The sequence below is a fragment of the Zeus faber genome, assembly GCF_960531495.2.
Source record: "Zeus faber genome assembly, chromosome: 4".
Classification (NCBI taxonomy): Eukaryota; Metazoa; Chordata; class Actinopteri; order Zeiformes; family Zeidae; genus Zeus; species Zeus faber.
This window is the reverse complement of record NC_137191.1, coordinates 26,066,343-26,081,714: the sequence shown is the minus strand read 5'-3', so window position 1 is coordinate 26,081,714 and position 15,372 is coordinate 26,066,343. Positions and strand designations below refer to the sequence as shown.

At 44.0% G+C, this 15,372-nt stretch overlaps 1 protein-coding gene across 1 annotated transcript in view; it reads right to left on the bottom strand.

Annotated features, from left to right (window-relative positions):
* rab11fip4b (RAB11 family interacting protein 4 (class II) b) overlaps positions 1 to 15,372 on the bottom strand; it is a 71,509-nt gene that overhangs the window by 34,529 nt on the left and 21,608 nt on the right. The gene's annotated exons all lie outside the window — the stretch shown is intronic.

Genomic DNA, 15,372 nt, shown 5'->3' with positions numbered 1-15,372 from the left:
TTTGCGGTAGGAATGCAGGCCAATGGGGAGTTTATTAACAGTCATCTACTCACATTATGTGCAAATAGCTAATTTGGCTGCACAATGTTACTTATTTTAAAAGAGCATTATAAATTGATTGAGTTTTTTTTTTTACATAATTCCATGAGTTAATTCCTGCCGTGCGCATCTGGAGCATCACATCAAATGCTGAATATTTGGATGAGTAAAGCGCCAAGCAAGCCGATGACAACTAGTCAATATTAAAGTTGCAAATTGTGGAAATAAATGAGTCTGTCAAAGTAGCAAATGGTGGAATTGTTTATCCCATATGAATAGACCGCAACATGCAATCCAAAGTTGAATTATATCATTGCCGCTGTAAAAGGAATTGCATTCTGTTAGGAAACACTGGACCACGCCATAAGACACATGAGGATGGCAACATTCTCATATTATAGGAAAAAAGCTGTTATGGCAGAAATGGAGGTGTGATTCTCTATAGGAACATAACACCTGCTGATACTGACATGCGCAGCTGCAGCGAAGTGAAACACACGCAGAGCAAATCTGCAATACTTGTTATAAATGCTCAGTTACAGTCAGTGGAGTACAATCAGCATTTTCCTTATTCAATACAACGTCTTGCAGTTATTCCTACCTAATGGATTCCATTTCAGTTCTCGCTGTGATAACTTCCACGATCCGTTAAGAAGCGCGAAACAGATTGATCCGGTTATGTAAGTATTTTCATACACTGGAGGGTTTTTTTTTTTAATTATTATAAAATTTACAACCTTCTAGCTGAGAGGATGACGATGGCATTGACCAAGCAGATCGAAAAAATCCTCAAGAGATTTGATCAAGGCCTAGGAGGTTAAGATCGTGTCCCCCCATCTCTAGGTACAGGTCTTCCTTCCACACGGACTACAGCACTATGCTCGAGAGCAAAGTATATGATGAGATTTCACTCAATTAAAAGCTGTACTGTATATCTAGATGCCAAATTATTGACTGTTGTGTTTTAAGCATAAAGGCAAGAATACTGTCAAAAACTCAAACAAGAATCTTAATGTTTGCCCTCTAATTGTGAGGCAGCAGTGTGCAAAGACAACAACGATGCCTCACATTTCTTACGGGGTATCTAATACTTTATTTACACCAAAATGAGTGGGTTTATCCAGGTTTTTTTTAAACCCAGGTATACCCTGTAAAAAATAGGCGATGGACGCTTTTCCCATAGCCAGGTGCAATGCGTTTATTTTTCCTGGTGTGTCACTTTCAACATCACAAACACGTTGAAAAAGGGGCGTGTCATGGTTCCCGTGTGGAGTGGTGGGGGGACAGCAACTTAAACAAACAACAACTTAAAACTGTAAAACTTGGAAAAAAGTATTTTGAGGCGTTCAGAAGAATCTGATCGTTCGTGAACGACCCAACACGACAGCAGCAGCACCACGACTGGAGCCCGGCGGGGAGCGTGGGGGCTCTCCGCTGTGCTCCCCAAGCAGCGATCCCCAGACACAAAACATTTCGTGGTCCCCCATGCAAGAAAAAAGTCATTCACTTCTGATTTTGATTTAGGATTCTGAATGGGATATGACATGATTGAATGATACAGGCATATTCCTGTCTATAAACGCGCCAAAATTAGCGCATCGACCTAGGTGTCGTGTTTATATTAGAGCCGATCGGAGCTGGAGTCGATACAAACCTGTGTCTATTGCAAGGTCATTTCACCTGGGACTGAAACCCCAGTTTCACCTTTACCACGGATGACAAATGCCAGATGTTAGCAGGTGTTACTAGATTTTTGGCGCAGTGGGAAAGGGGTATCAGAGATTTAGGTAAAGCCGCCGTTCACCTTCACCCCTTTTCAGCATCATGTTCCACCAGTTTGAGAAATGTTTCTGCAGGGTTGTCCGCGGGGCTGTGGAGTTCGGGGGGCTTCGGGGCCCCTTGCGCTGCCTGGAGGCGCCGCAACATAATACCGACCTTCTACACCAGTACCAATGGGGATAAGTCATATACACTCACAGGTGGACATCTTACACGCACGCACGAACGCACACATGCACTCATGCACCCCTGCTTGGAGTGCACCCCAGCAACCGGGGGTGCTTTCCTCTCCTTTCCTCCCTTATTTACTGCCATAACTTTCACAGGAAGAGGCCACGGGACCAGTTGTAGTTCCAGTTTTCCTGGACCTAACTGGACCTAATTCAGTTTTTCAATACATGTTGTCGTCCAATGTTCATGTTTTTGTGTAAATGTTGTTTGTTTCTATGTTTATTTGTCTCACCGTGGTGATTCTCCCCCTCTTGGAGCAGTGATCAGTTGTTATAGATCCAAACATGATGAATAGTTCTCCAAAGGGGGGGGTTGGTGGTGGCTCTCCATAACCAGAAATGTTAGAAGTACACCATGTTGGTAATTGATAAAATTAAAGGAAAATTAGGGCAGGGATTTTAGTCTGCATTTGCCCACTTATATATTATTAGTACATTATTATTATCATCATTATTATTATTATTATTATTATTATTATTATTATTTTTAGTAGTAGTAGAAGTAGTAGTATATATCACACAATAGAGGAGAGAGAATAGATTAGCATTAAGGCTGTGTGACAGTTTATTGTGGAGAGTGGGCTGGATGGAACAAGCCTGGGAGCAGATGGACATGTGCCATAACAAGGGCTCCTCTCCTGAGTGTGTGGGGGGATGGGGGTTTTACCGGTTGCTCGTTAGACCAACCAACAAGCAACAGTTGTGCAGCCACTCTGATCCTGGGTCTCCAATTACGTAGACCCAGGACAGGTGTGGCTGCTCAAACCACACCCTCCCCACACCACATGCTCTAAGCTGAAAGCCATCTGCAGTCCTTCCAGCCTTTAGTGTCTGAACTAAGTTTGACAGGCCTGATTTAAAAATGAAAACTGTGTATAAGTCATTGGAATAGATGTGAAATAGACATTACAAGTCTGCATACACAAACTCTAGAAATGCTAGCAGATAATATCATTCCCACGGTGAAAGTTCGGATATTTCCAAACCAGAAACTGTGGGTTGATAAATCCATCCGCTGCGCTCTGAATGCTCGCACGGCCGCTTACAACGACGGTCTTGTATCCGGAAATATGGACAATTACAAAGCGGCGTCGTACAATCTGCGGAGGGCGGTGAAGGACGCTAAACGGACGTACAGAGAGACCGTGGAGCTACAGATGGAGCGGGGGGACACGAGACGCTTGTGGGAGGGGCTGTGGACGATCACGAACCACAAGAGCAGCTCCTCCCCAGCCACGAGTGTGGACACCTCCCTTGCCAACAAACTAAACTCCTTTTATGCGCGGGTCCGGCAACAGCACCGCTAGCTCGCCGGCTAATTGGAGGTACACCGCTGGGGATGAGCGTGCACTCTCAGTGTCCATGCACGAGGTCAGGAGGGCTCTGATGCGGGTGAGCACCAGGAAAGCTGCGGGCCCAGACGGCATATCCGGGCGGGTACTGAAAACCTGTGCTAACCAGCTAGCCCCGGTGTTCACCACAATATTCAACATCTCCCTGGCTGAATCAGTGATCCCGTACTGCTTCAAGAGGTCCACCGTCGTTCCTGCCCCGAAGATCGCCTCTCCAACCTGCCTGAACGACTACCGTCCGGGGGCCCTCACCTCGGTGGTCATGAAGTGTTTCGAGAGGCTGATTAAGGATTACATCTGCGCCTCCCTTCCCCGCACCTTGGACCCGTTGCAGTTCGCGTACCGGCAAAACAGATCCACGGATGACGCGGTCTCCCAGGTACTGCACACCACGCTCACGCACCAGGATGGCCAGAAGGGGGCCTATGTGAGAATGCTGTTCATCGATTACAGTTCAGCTTTCAACACCATAGTCCCCACCAGAATGGCTGTCAAGCTGAAAGAGCTCGGACTGAATGCTCCGCTGTGCGCCTGGATCCTGGACTTCCTCACAGTCCGCCCCCAGGTAGTCAGGGTGGGGAAGCACACGTCAAGCGTCCTCACCCTCAATACAGGCTCCCCCAGGGTTACGTCTTCAGCCCCCTACTGTACACACACATGACTGTGTGGCCAGGTCCAGCTCCAACACCATCATCACGTTTGCTGACGACACCGTTGTCGTGGGCCTGATCACCGACTACGACGAAAAGGCTGTGAGGAGGTGCCTGACCTGTCACTCTGGTGCCAGGACAACAGCCTCCACCTGAACGTCAGCAAAACTAAGGAGCTGATTGTAGACTTTAGGTGAGAACCACAATCGAGGACGCAGGTGCCCTTGGTGATTAACGGGATTTCTGTTGACAGGGTGAGCAGCTTCAAATACCTGGGAGTCCAGATCACAGAGGACTTAACATGGACTTTACAAACAGACACTCTGGTGAGGAAGGGGAGGCAGCGTCTTTACCACCTCAGGCAGCTGAGGAAATTCCGGGTCTCGGTGAGGATCTTCAAGTCCTTCTACTGTGGTGCAGTGGAGAGCATCCTGACAGGAAACATCACTGCCTGGTTTGGGAGCTGTACTGCTCAGGACAGGCGGGCCCTGCAGAGGGTGGTGCGTTCAGCTGAACGTACCACTGGAACTACCCTGCCCCCCTTGCAGGAGTAATACACCAGGAGGTGTAATAGCAGAGCCCGTAGGATCATGAAGGATCCTCATCACCCCAACAACGGACTGTTTCAGCTGCTGCGGTCAGGCAAGCGCCTCTGCAGTCACACAGTGAGAACAGAGAGACTGAGACAGAGTTTTTCCCCGCAAGCCATTAGAACTGTCAATGCTGACCTCACCAGGGGTCCTAACTGAGCCATACACTAGGCTCCACTACCTACTGTACTATATGTAGCATACTGTACCGCATACTGTGTCACTGTTCAGGGTTGTTCGTGATGCCGTATTGCTGCGCCGTACTGTTGTATACTCTGCTGTATTATCCCAAGCACTACCTCACTTTATCCACATGCCACTTTAATGCACATATCTGTATATACATAATTGCCTATTCCATATACATGAGCATATTCCTTCTATCTATTCCATTTTATCTCATTTTATTTTATTATATTTTATTCTATATATTTTTACTATATTCTATAAGTATTCGACTTACTGTATTACGTTTTAGGAATCAGTTAGTTGGTCTATTAGAAAGACATTTTCCAAGGACATATTGTGTGTAATCACCGGTTGCGTTGCATTACATTTCACTGCATATATGTATGAAAGTATGTATATGTTTGTGACGAATAAACCTCTTGAATCTTGAATCTCTAATGCATGTACACACCGATACAGACATATACATAAAAGGACAAGTATTAATGGCACACGTTGTGTGTCCATTGTTTAGATCTATTTTGTTGAAGGGTGACTTAAAATAACCAATTAGAGCTAATCACAGGCTGCCTTTCTTGGCGTGAGCAAAACTGGAAGGTGCAAAACCCCTCAGATGTAATCTACCCGACGAAATATAGCCAAAGGCTGAGTGTACCCGTGACCTTGATAATGACGTTTTTAAATGTCAGCAACATGTACGCACACACACACACACACACACACACACACACACACACACACACACACACACACACACACACACACACACACACACACACACACACACACACACACACACACACACACACACACACACTAACCAATTTGTTGACTACTGCTTGTACGGCTTCATACAATCAAATCAGGCTACTGGGTTAGCACTGGCCTTGGGCAAAACATCTCACAATTATGGAGGTATCGATGACTGCTCACGTGGTAGGAATGCATCTATTAAGAGAAAGTCAACAGACGGTTGTCAACTAGTTAATTGCAATGTACAATGTACATTGTATGGACAAAGGAAAATTGCCTTGAGAAAACGCCCAATGTTACAACCGTCTTTGTGTGTGATGTAAAGTCAGAAATGGATTTGTGATCCACCCCAGCGCCAAAAAAATAATAATAATTTCATGTAGATGGTTATAAAACCAGGTAATATAAATACTGTGCAGAGTTGTGCCATATTTCAAATATACTAATGTAATGTCTGTATAGATTACACACAACCATCCACTACCAGCTCCTTTGCCTCCCAGAATCATTTGAAGAAAAATAAACAGTTTTTGTGTCAGTATAGGGCATTTCTAATACTGCCTGATTGCTCATTAAATTACTCAAAAAGGGAGTGTTTGGCAGTTTCAGACCAATCAACAATTCAAAATGAAAGTAATCCAGCTGAGGCTGATAACATTCAAATAACCACTCAAACCATTAATAAGACTATAAAAATATCTATTATGATATGGCGACGTGAAATATAGTGAAGGGCACAGACAGTTGTGTAGTAAAAAAGACTCTTGACTCCCTCTGTCAGTGGAGAGGAAGACGTTCGTGGCTCGGTGCTGAGCTGGCCGAGCGGAGAAGCTGACAGACAGCACAAAGCCCGATAATCAATAAGACCTTACGTAACAGGCATCATTAAAGCAAACCAATATAGGATCAACAGCAACATGAGAAAGAGAGAGCGATATAGAAGTGAACTGTCAACTTCTACAACTTTTGGAATACTTCTAAAACCTCCTCTCTTCTATGAGAAACTGAACTTCTATTGTAGCCCATTTGGCAGGGGCAGCATATCAGCGCAAAAGAGGAAGACGTACAGAGCGTAGACAGGATATTTGACGGTTCAATGACGGCTCTTTACTTCCTCTGCTGTGAGGTCGGTTTGGGTGCGCCGTGGGGCACTTGGTGTGAAACCAGCTGAGACGGAGAAGCCAAAGAGGAGGCGACGCGGCGACGGGACATGAAGACTTGATTGTACAGTGTCGAAGCACACACAGGGTCTCGCCAGAGAGAAAAAGATACAAAACCACTTTCAGACACACTAAGGTGACAGGTTATTACAATGTGAAGAAACCCACTGGAGCATGTATTTGTTTTATTTTTTCTTCTGTGTTTTATTGTTTTTTTTAAAAGGAGAAAATATATATATATAGCCAATAAAGTGTATCATACATCAAAATATCACAGCAAACCACCGGACAACAAGGATCAAGGGAATATAACATTATTTATAATATATATTTTACATGATATATATCACATGTACCAAATAGTACATCATATTATTTAAACTGAATAACACCTCAAATTATACATGTCATATAGAACAACACATATTATTGGAAAGGGTGCAACTCCTCATCAGGCTACTATAGTGTAAGGGCCCCAGATATCTTGGCTATCTATCAGCTTATAACATAGTCATATATTGGAGGAATTGTTGGATTTTGTCCAACCATTCCTTCACTGATATAACTCCTTTATTTTTCCAGTGTCACAGCACTATCCTGCATCCAGTGATAAGTGTTGAATGAAATCTGGTAGTCATTTAAACTACTTCACTTTGGTATCACGCCTAATAGGCAAAGCATTGGCCACTGTACGAGCGCAGCAGTCTGTACGTCTGTAAGGAGATAATGTTAGACCATAAACGTCAGAGCTTCTGAGTCCTAGCCTTGCCATTTTACTTGGGGTCCGATAAATTCTATTAATAATTGCATAATTAATCAGACATATCTGCCTTTCCCCTGACACTTTAAACCATGAGCCAATGATTTTCCCTCATGTTTCGCCAGTTATCTCATCCCCTATGTCCCTCTCCCATCATCTCTTATGGCCTTTAAATTTGGGCGGTTGAGATCCCCTCAAATGCGCCACTTTTGAAGTGCAAATCCTGCTCCAGCCTTCCCATTATCTCAGTTCTAGATATAAGAGGTAATTGTGTGAGGCAAGGCCAAGATATAACTCTGCAGCTGCAATTACTTCTAAAAATCCTTATTTGGGAGTGTATACTTTTTTCTTAATTTCAATACTGCATTGCAGTAACTTCTTTTCACTATAACATCATCTTTAAAATATAAATTTTCCCCAAAAGGGACAGCCCCAATTTGGTCCAATTTTGTATGATATTTTGATATTGTATCTATTTTCTGAATTAACGGGTGGAGATTGTTTGTCATAATGTCGTCCAGACGTGGAGTGAGCTTGATACCCAGATACGTTGGTATTCGTCTGCCGGATGGTCATCAAGGTGAGAATGTGAGGCTCTGTTGTTGCGGGGCTTCCAGACAGTAGCAAAATATCATCCGCATACGGGAGCAGTTTATGTTCCTCACCACCAGCTTTTATGCCAATGTTGCCATTTTGCCTAACAGCAATGGCTAATGGTTCAAGTACCAGTGCAAAGAATAAGGGCGATAAAGGGAAGCCCTGCCTTGTACGTCTATGAAGCTGAAAAAAAAAGGGGGGAGGGGAGGTTCTTCCATTTGTGACCACAGATACCTATGATTGTGATATCATAATTTGACCCATTAAATAAAAGAGGGACCAAGGCCAACGTTTTCCAGAGTTTGGAAAAGGTACGTCTACTCCATCCCGTCGAATCCTTTCTCAGTATCAAGTGATATGTGAACATGTCACATGATGTCCTATTTTTTATGATACCCACTTGGTCTTGGTGAATACGTTTTGGTAAAAAAAGCCTAGATGTCTAAATGCCAAAACCTTGGAAAGTACCTTGTCATCAACATTAATCGATGACACGGGGAGGTACCTAACACATTGTTGCGGGCCCCTGACATTTTTATGAATCAAAGTGATTATAGCAGTTTGCATACTGTCTGGAAGAGATCCCCTCTCTACCGCATCCTTAAAAACTCTAAGTAGTCTTGGGGCGAGTCGATCTGAAAAAGCTCCGTAAGTCCCCAATGGCTCTCATGTAATGTCCGCTCAAATTTCACACCGTTCCTCGTCTGGCATGGTTAGACATCTTACACTACATAAAAATGACCTTATATCGTTATAATCAGGGTTGTCTGATTTATAAAGGTCTTGATAAAATGTGCTAAATACAGCATTAGTGTCTGTCTTCATTGGGTAGAATGCTGCCTTGCTCTCTGCGCCAGAAATCTCTCCTGCTCAGAATATTTGTGTTTAGTTAATAATAATAATAATAATAATAACAATAATGCATTGTGGGGGATGGGGTGGCTTAAGTAGCCACACCTGATGCTCGTTAGCCCAGCCAATGAGCATCAGGTTTACAATCCCCATCCATACACTCGGTCAGGCTGGGAGCCCGGTGTCATGACATGTTCCATCTGCCTGGCTAAAGCCACCTAGCCTCATCGCCACAATAAACTGGTGTTGGTGTTCAGTTGCTGCAGGAGGATTGTTTGTGCCTCCAGCAGCAGCAATTCAAGGAGGAGATTGCTGCATTGTCCCCTAAGAAAGCAGCAGTGAGTCGTCAGAGTCCAATATACAGGCTGGACCGGGTCCTGGTTGATGGACTATTGAGGGTTGGAGGGAGGCTGAGTAGGGCAGCGATGCCTGAGGAAGTCAAACATCCCATTATCCTCTCCAAAGAGCAGCATGTCACAACGCTCATCCTCAGATATGTTCATCAGAGTCTGGGCCATGCTGGACGTGCTCACACGTTGTCATCAGCAAGGAAGAAATTCTGGATAACTAAGGAGAATGCGGCTGTCAGAAAAATCATTATGGAGTGCAGCTTCTGTAGGCGCTACAATGGACGTCCTCTGGAACAAAAGATGGCTGATGTTCCAGAGATGAGAATTCAGCCAGATCTACCCCTTTTTACCAACACGGGAGTGGACTTTTTTGGTCCCTTGGAAGTGAAGAAAGGAAGAGGAACTTGTAAGCGGTATGGAGCCATATTTACCTGTTTAGCCAGCAGAGCTGTCCATCTTGAAGTCGCAGCATCTTTGGAGACGGATGCCTGTATCAACGCTCTGCGGCACTTTATAAGCAGAAGAGGGCAGGTGACTCACCTGGTGTCCGACAACGGTACAAACTTTGTTGGGGCAAACAGAGAACTGAAGGAAGCTCTTGCTGCGCTGAATCATCAGCAGGTTGAAGGAGTCCTCTCCCAAGTTGGAATTCGCTGGAGTTTTAATCCACCGGCCGGTTCCCATCATGGTGGTGTGTGGGAGAGGATGATCCGCGTCATAAGAAGAGTCCTTAGTTCTGTCCTACGTCAGCAGACGCTGGATGATGATGGTTTACATACAGTGTTCTGTGAAGCAGAAGCCATCTTGAATGATCGACCACTCACCAAGCTGTCAGATGATCCAAACGATTTGGAATCACTTACACCTAACCATTGTTCGAGCCTCATGACCTCTATGTGAGAAGGAGGTGGAGACAGGTGCAATACCTCTCAGACTTGTTTTGGAAGAGATGGGTGAGGGAGTACCTGCCTTTACTTCAATAAGAGAGGCAAAGGTGGACTGACAAGAAGAGGAGTTTGAAGGCTGGAGATATCGTTGTCATCATGGACGCTTCGGCTCCTCGTGGTTCTTGGCCACTCGCCAGGGTACTTGAAGTTTTTTCTGATAAGCAGGGCCTGGTACGTGTTGTGAAGTTGCAGACAAAATCTAATGTCATTGGAAGACCTGCGACCAAACTTTGTTTAGTATATGGGGTATAACAGTGAAGGTATCATCTTGATTATCCCATGGTATTTTGCAACGTTTCTGGTTCCTCTTTTGTTTTCATTTGTTCAAATTGTTGTGTCTGCTGGCCATCATCAATTAGGGGCCGGTGTGTAAGAGCCAAAATGCTGTTTTGTATTTATGTTGTAATTTCGTTTGTGTAACACTGGGTGGCACATGTCTGCAAATTGACCTAAGGTATATAGGTAGGAAATACCATGTTGTTGGCAGGTGTTTAACCTGGAAGGGCAAAGGGTTCTTGATCGAGCGCGTCAGCCAGCTCTTCCCCGGTCTCAGGCACCTCAGTAGTTCAGTGTTAGACCGAACTCCTTTAACAGGTCTCTTGCAAAAAAGAACAGATCGCGGTTTTTCGGTTTTAAATACAATAGAATATTCTTCATTTAAATGGCTCAGTTTGCACCCTTAACTAGTTCACCCATAGCGTATATCTAAATGAATGATTATCCAGACGATTTGAAGTATTACTACCAAAATAGACTAAGTCCTCCAGCCCTGTTGGAACATTCCCTTGTGAGACAACAGATCTTACACACAACGTAACACTGTTCAACAACACATATACACAACATGTCAAGAAAAGAACTATGAGCCAAAGAAGAACGTGTGGCTCTCCTCCTGGAACTAAACTGCCCTGGTGTACCCCCATGTCCTAGTCATAATGAAGATCAAGAGTATATTGTTGACCACTACTATATATTATTATGCACAATAGTACGCTCTAATACGCACACACCCGTGAACACGTGTGTTTTTAAGCAAAGATAGTAAATAGCCCCCTCTGGAGACAGTAGAAGAAAAAAGGAAAAAATGAAAATGAAACATTATGTGAAACCGATGCCATGACAGTGAACAACCAGCGCGATAACGTCCAAACTCACCTGTATGACCATCAAGAGTTCAATATGATCGATCGAACCAGTTCAGTAACCATGGATACTCAAGTTCAAGGTTAAAGTTCAAGTTATGGGTTTTGTTGTTTACAGAAGCAATTCTTGAAACTGTTTCTTTACCGTCTCAAACTTCCTACGCTGCTGAAGCACATCTTGAGAAAGGTGTACTTATACCCTTTTATACATCTGTACATTACTAGTTGTGAATTTTTTAAATCGTGGTCCATAGTCCTCCGCCATCCATGGAGGACAGGGTTTTCACTGCGGTTACCAGAACCTTTCCAGACACGCACGCACACACACTCGACGTGTCCTCGCTATGTCCATGTGTAATGTCAAAAACAACAGAGGCTTCATCCTGCGTCAAATAATCAAAAGGTTCACCAGTGTCTTTCACCCGTCAAAGTAGCCGCAGCCTCCAAAGCGATGTAGGAGCGCTCTCTCTCTCTCTCTCTCTCTCTCTCTCTCTCTCTCTCTCTCTCTCTCTCAGGAAGACAGAAAAAATAATATGAGATGACCCTCCAGCGTCACACTTGTTTTCTCCTTCTGTTGAAGCTGCTGTAACGCCAGCTCCACACAAGACACAAGGGAGGACGCATTTCTCCCGACACATTGCTGCTTTGGACCAGGCTTCAGCTTGACCATGGCTTGATGTGTGTGTTGGTCTTTTTTTTAATCTTCCGTGTGTGTCTGTGTGTGTGTGTGTGTGTGTGTGTGTGTGTGTGTGTGTGTGTGTGTGTGTGAGAGGAGACGGGCTGCACGGCCAGGAGGAGGCAGTGGTCTAGAACTGAGCTCCTGTGACAGCTTTGCTATTCAGCCTGGACATCACGGGACAAACGGCGACCTAATTAAACAAACCGATGGCTAGAAGAAAGAACGACAGTGGCCCATGAAGAGAGAGGGAGGGAGAGAGAGAGAGAGAGAGAGAGAGAGAGAGAAAGAGAAACAGAGAAAGAGAGAGAGTTAAAGAGAGCAAGTGAGAGAATGAAAGAGAGGGAGAGAGGTTGATCGACTGATGGCGACAGCGGGGAAAAAAAAAGACAAAAAATGGAGAAGGAAAAGATAACAACAGAGAAGAGGAGCAGAGAGAGAGAGAGAGAGAGTTAAATCACCAGCAATTCAATCAGGAAAACCTCCAAATAAATTGTGAGAGTGGAACTGAAGAGCACAAAGAAAGAAGACAGGAGCAACATGGACGTAGGCCCGGGGGATAATTCAATGCTATGGTTCAACTTTCAGTGGTACCGTATTATTGTCAAATGTAGAATGTACATGAGCCTGACATGCACATTTCTGGTGAAAAATGACAATGAGAAGAACACCTGACCTATTTCATTTCCACAATGTCAGATCTGAGGGCATTTTGTTTGTAAATGAGGATATAGTTCATCCTTTAATTCTTCCATATCGCCAGCCTAACTCTGTTGAGTGGCAGCTGCAGCCAGGGTATTTACTTGGTCTTGTAAGAATTGTACTGTAGGAAAGTGCTGGCTCAGTTTTTTTGGGGTGCTGTGTGGGTGGGTGGGTGTGGTATTTACCCTGCTGCAAGCACTTTACTTAATCTCCCCCATTTGAGAGGAAGGAAGACAGCGTCTGGACACTGAATACAGAAAGCAAGGCACACACACACACACACACACACACACACACACACACACACACACACACACACACACACACACACACACACACACACACACACACACACACACACACACACACACACACACACACACACACACACACACACACACGACATGAAAAAGAGCAGTCTTGCCCAGATCCCCAGCACTGGTACAGAGGCAGTCACACAGAGAAACAGAGGGAGAGAAGAAATCACAAACAGAGAGGGCATGCCACTGTGCTGGGCCCGGATTGGCAGCAAACGAAATCCAATGATAAATGACAGAAAGGATCCTTGGAACAGCAGCTGCAGCTGTTCTGAGGTACCCGTCGCTCAGCTCCAGTGCAGAACTAAGCAGTGTGATAGGCCTGTCACGAAATTAATGCGATAAATTATCTTATTGTCATTTAAAGACCATGTTTTTGCTAGTATATAATATGCTATTATAAATTGCATAATATACAGTATGATATACAGTATATTATAATATAACCCTAAATAATAAAACATGAAAAACACACACAACCAAAACTGTAAATAAAATGGTCTCTCAGGTTATAGTAACATGTCATCTTCACCTGGATCACTGTTGCTGTGTGGGTGTGTGTGTGTGTGTGTAGGAGCTGCCTGAGCCCCACCCACGGTGAAACAGATGAGAGGACAGAAGCAGCACGACTAGAAATGACAGCAAAACGTGTCTCGGGCATAGTTTTTTCTATTATTTATTTGTGGATGTCGAAAAACATTTATGTCTTCAATTTTTTTAAAGCAGGTTTGTAGATTGTAGCATTTATTGATGTTTTCTCACATTTGTATTTATTGCATTATATGTATTTGTGATTTGTGACACATAATTCCTTCCATAACGTGTTATTATTAACTTTGAACCTACAACAATTTGGCTACATTACAATATTTAGCTAGCTTGTTCAAAGCCATTTCCAAATGTATTTTTCCATAAGTTCAAATATAAGTAGAGTTGTTATATATATAGAGAGATTGATGTTACGAGCAGCAGGTCATTTTGATCGTAAATTCCCACGTGACTTGAACGCAGCATCAGTAGGAGTAACAATGCCAGTGTGTCCACCGTGGATTCCAGCGTAGATAAAACTCAGCCAGGGACTATGATCATGAATACTGTGGAAGCTCCAAATGATAAGGAGGAAATCACAATATCCCAGGATCCCTCTGTCCCGAGTTACTGTTTAGGTTTTGTCACGTTGACACTTGGAGGAGCGGCATCGCTCCCTGGTGCTGTGAAAAAACGCTTACGCCGTGCACTCAAGTCTTATAACGGTAGGGAAAACCCTGCTGTTTATTCTGCCATAATTTTGGCTAAAAGGTCGGTGACATTCTTATGTAACTAAACATGTATGCAAACACAACTTATTATTGAGGTCTGAAAAATGATCGAGGTCATGTCCATATATCGTACAATAAGTCTATATAGTAATTATCGCAGCAGGCCTACAGCTGCAACCCAAACAGTTATTCCATATACAGTATGTATATATATATATATATGTACAGTATATATATATATACACAACACAGGACATAACTTTTTGAGATGTTTCTAATTTCATCCTCACTCAACCTTATTTGCCTTTAGTCATTAGTGTGTTTTGGGGTGAATTTGACAGATGGTAAGGTCCGGTCACATGCATAACTGTGCCTGTCTGCACGCATGGTGACTTGTGGATGCACGTACAGTATGTTTTCAAAGTGGTGTGTGTGTGTGTGTGTGTGTGTGTGTGTTGTTTCCAGGTGGAGGTTTTTCCACTTCAAAAAATTTCACCTAAGGCACACATTTGCCAGTAGCTTGTAGCTGTGGAACTGACTTCACATCACAGTCACTGTGAGAAAAGCCTTCGGTGAGACAAACTGACATCAGGAGAGTCAGAGAGTTAAGGGTTGAGAGGGATGAAGATCATTATACAGTAGTTGTCTCGCCCGTACAGTGGCATGGAGTATTGTATTGCAGTATTGCAGTACACAAACTTGACTAGTTCAGTAGAGGAGGGGTCTACGTGGATCATAAAGCGATAGACAGTGGTTGGAAGTTCACGCCGCCATTCCTGTCCAAGAGAGGAGAAGACGTCGTATTTGTGATAAGTGACCTCGGAGTCACCGCAAGCGATGGCGGAGCTGGGCGACCGGCAAATGTGAACGAAATGGAGCGATTGAGCTGGATGGAGTACAGACACAGACCACACTCCATTGGCAAAACAGCACAGAGTTAACTTCCGGAAGAACTAAAAGCGAGTCAACTATAGCCAACACAATTTATTATTCATACATGCTGTTTGTGTGTGTGTGTGTGTGTGTGT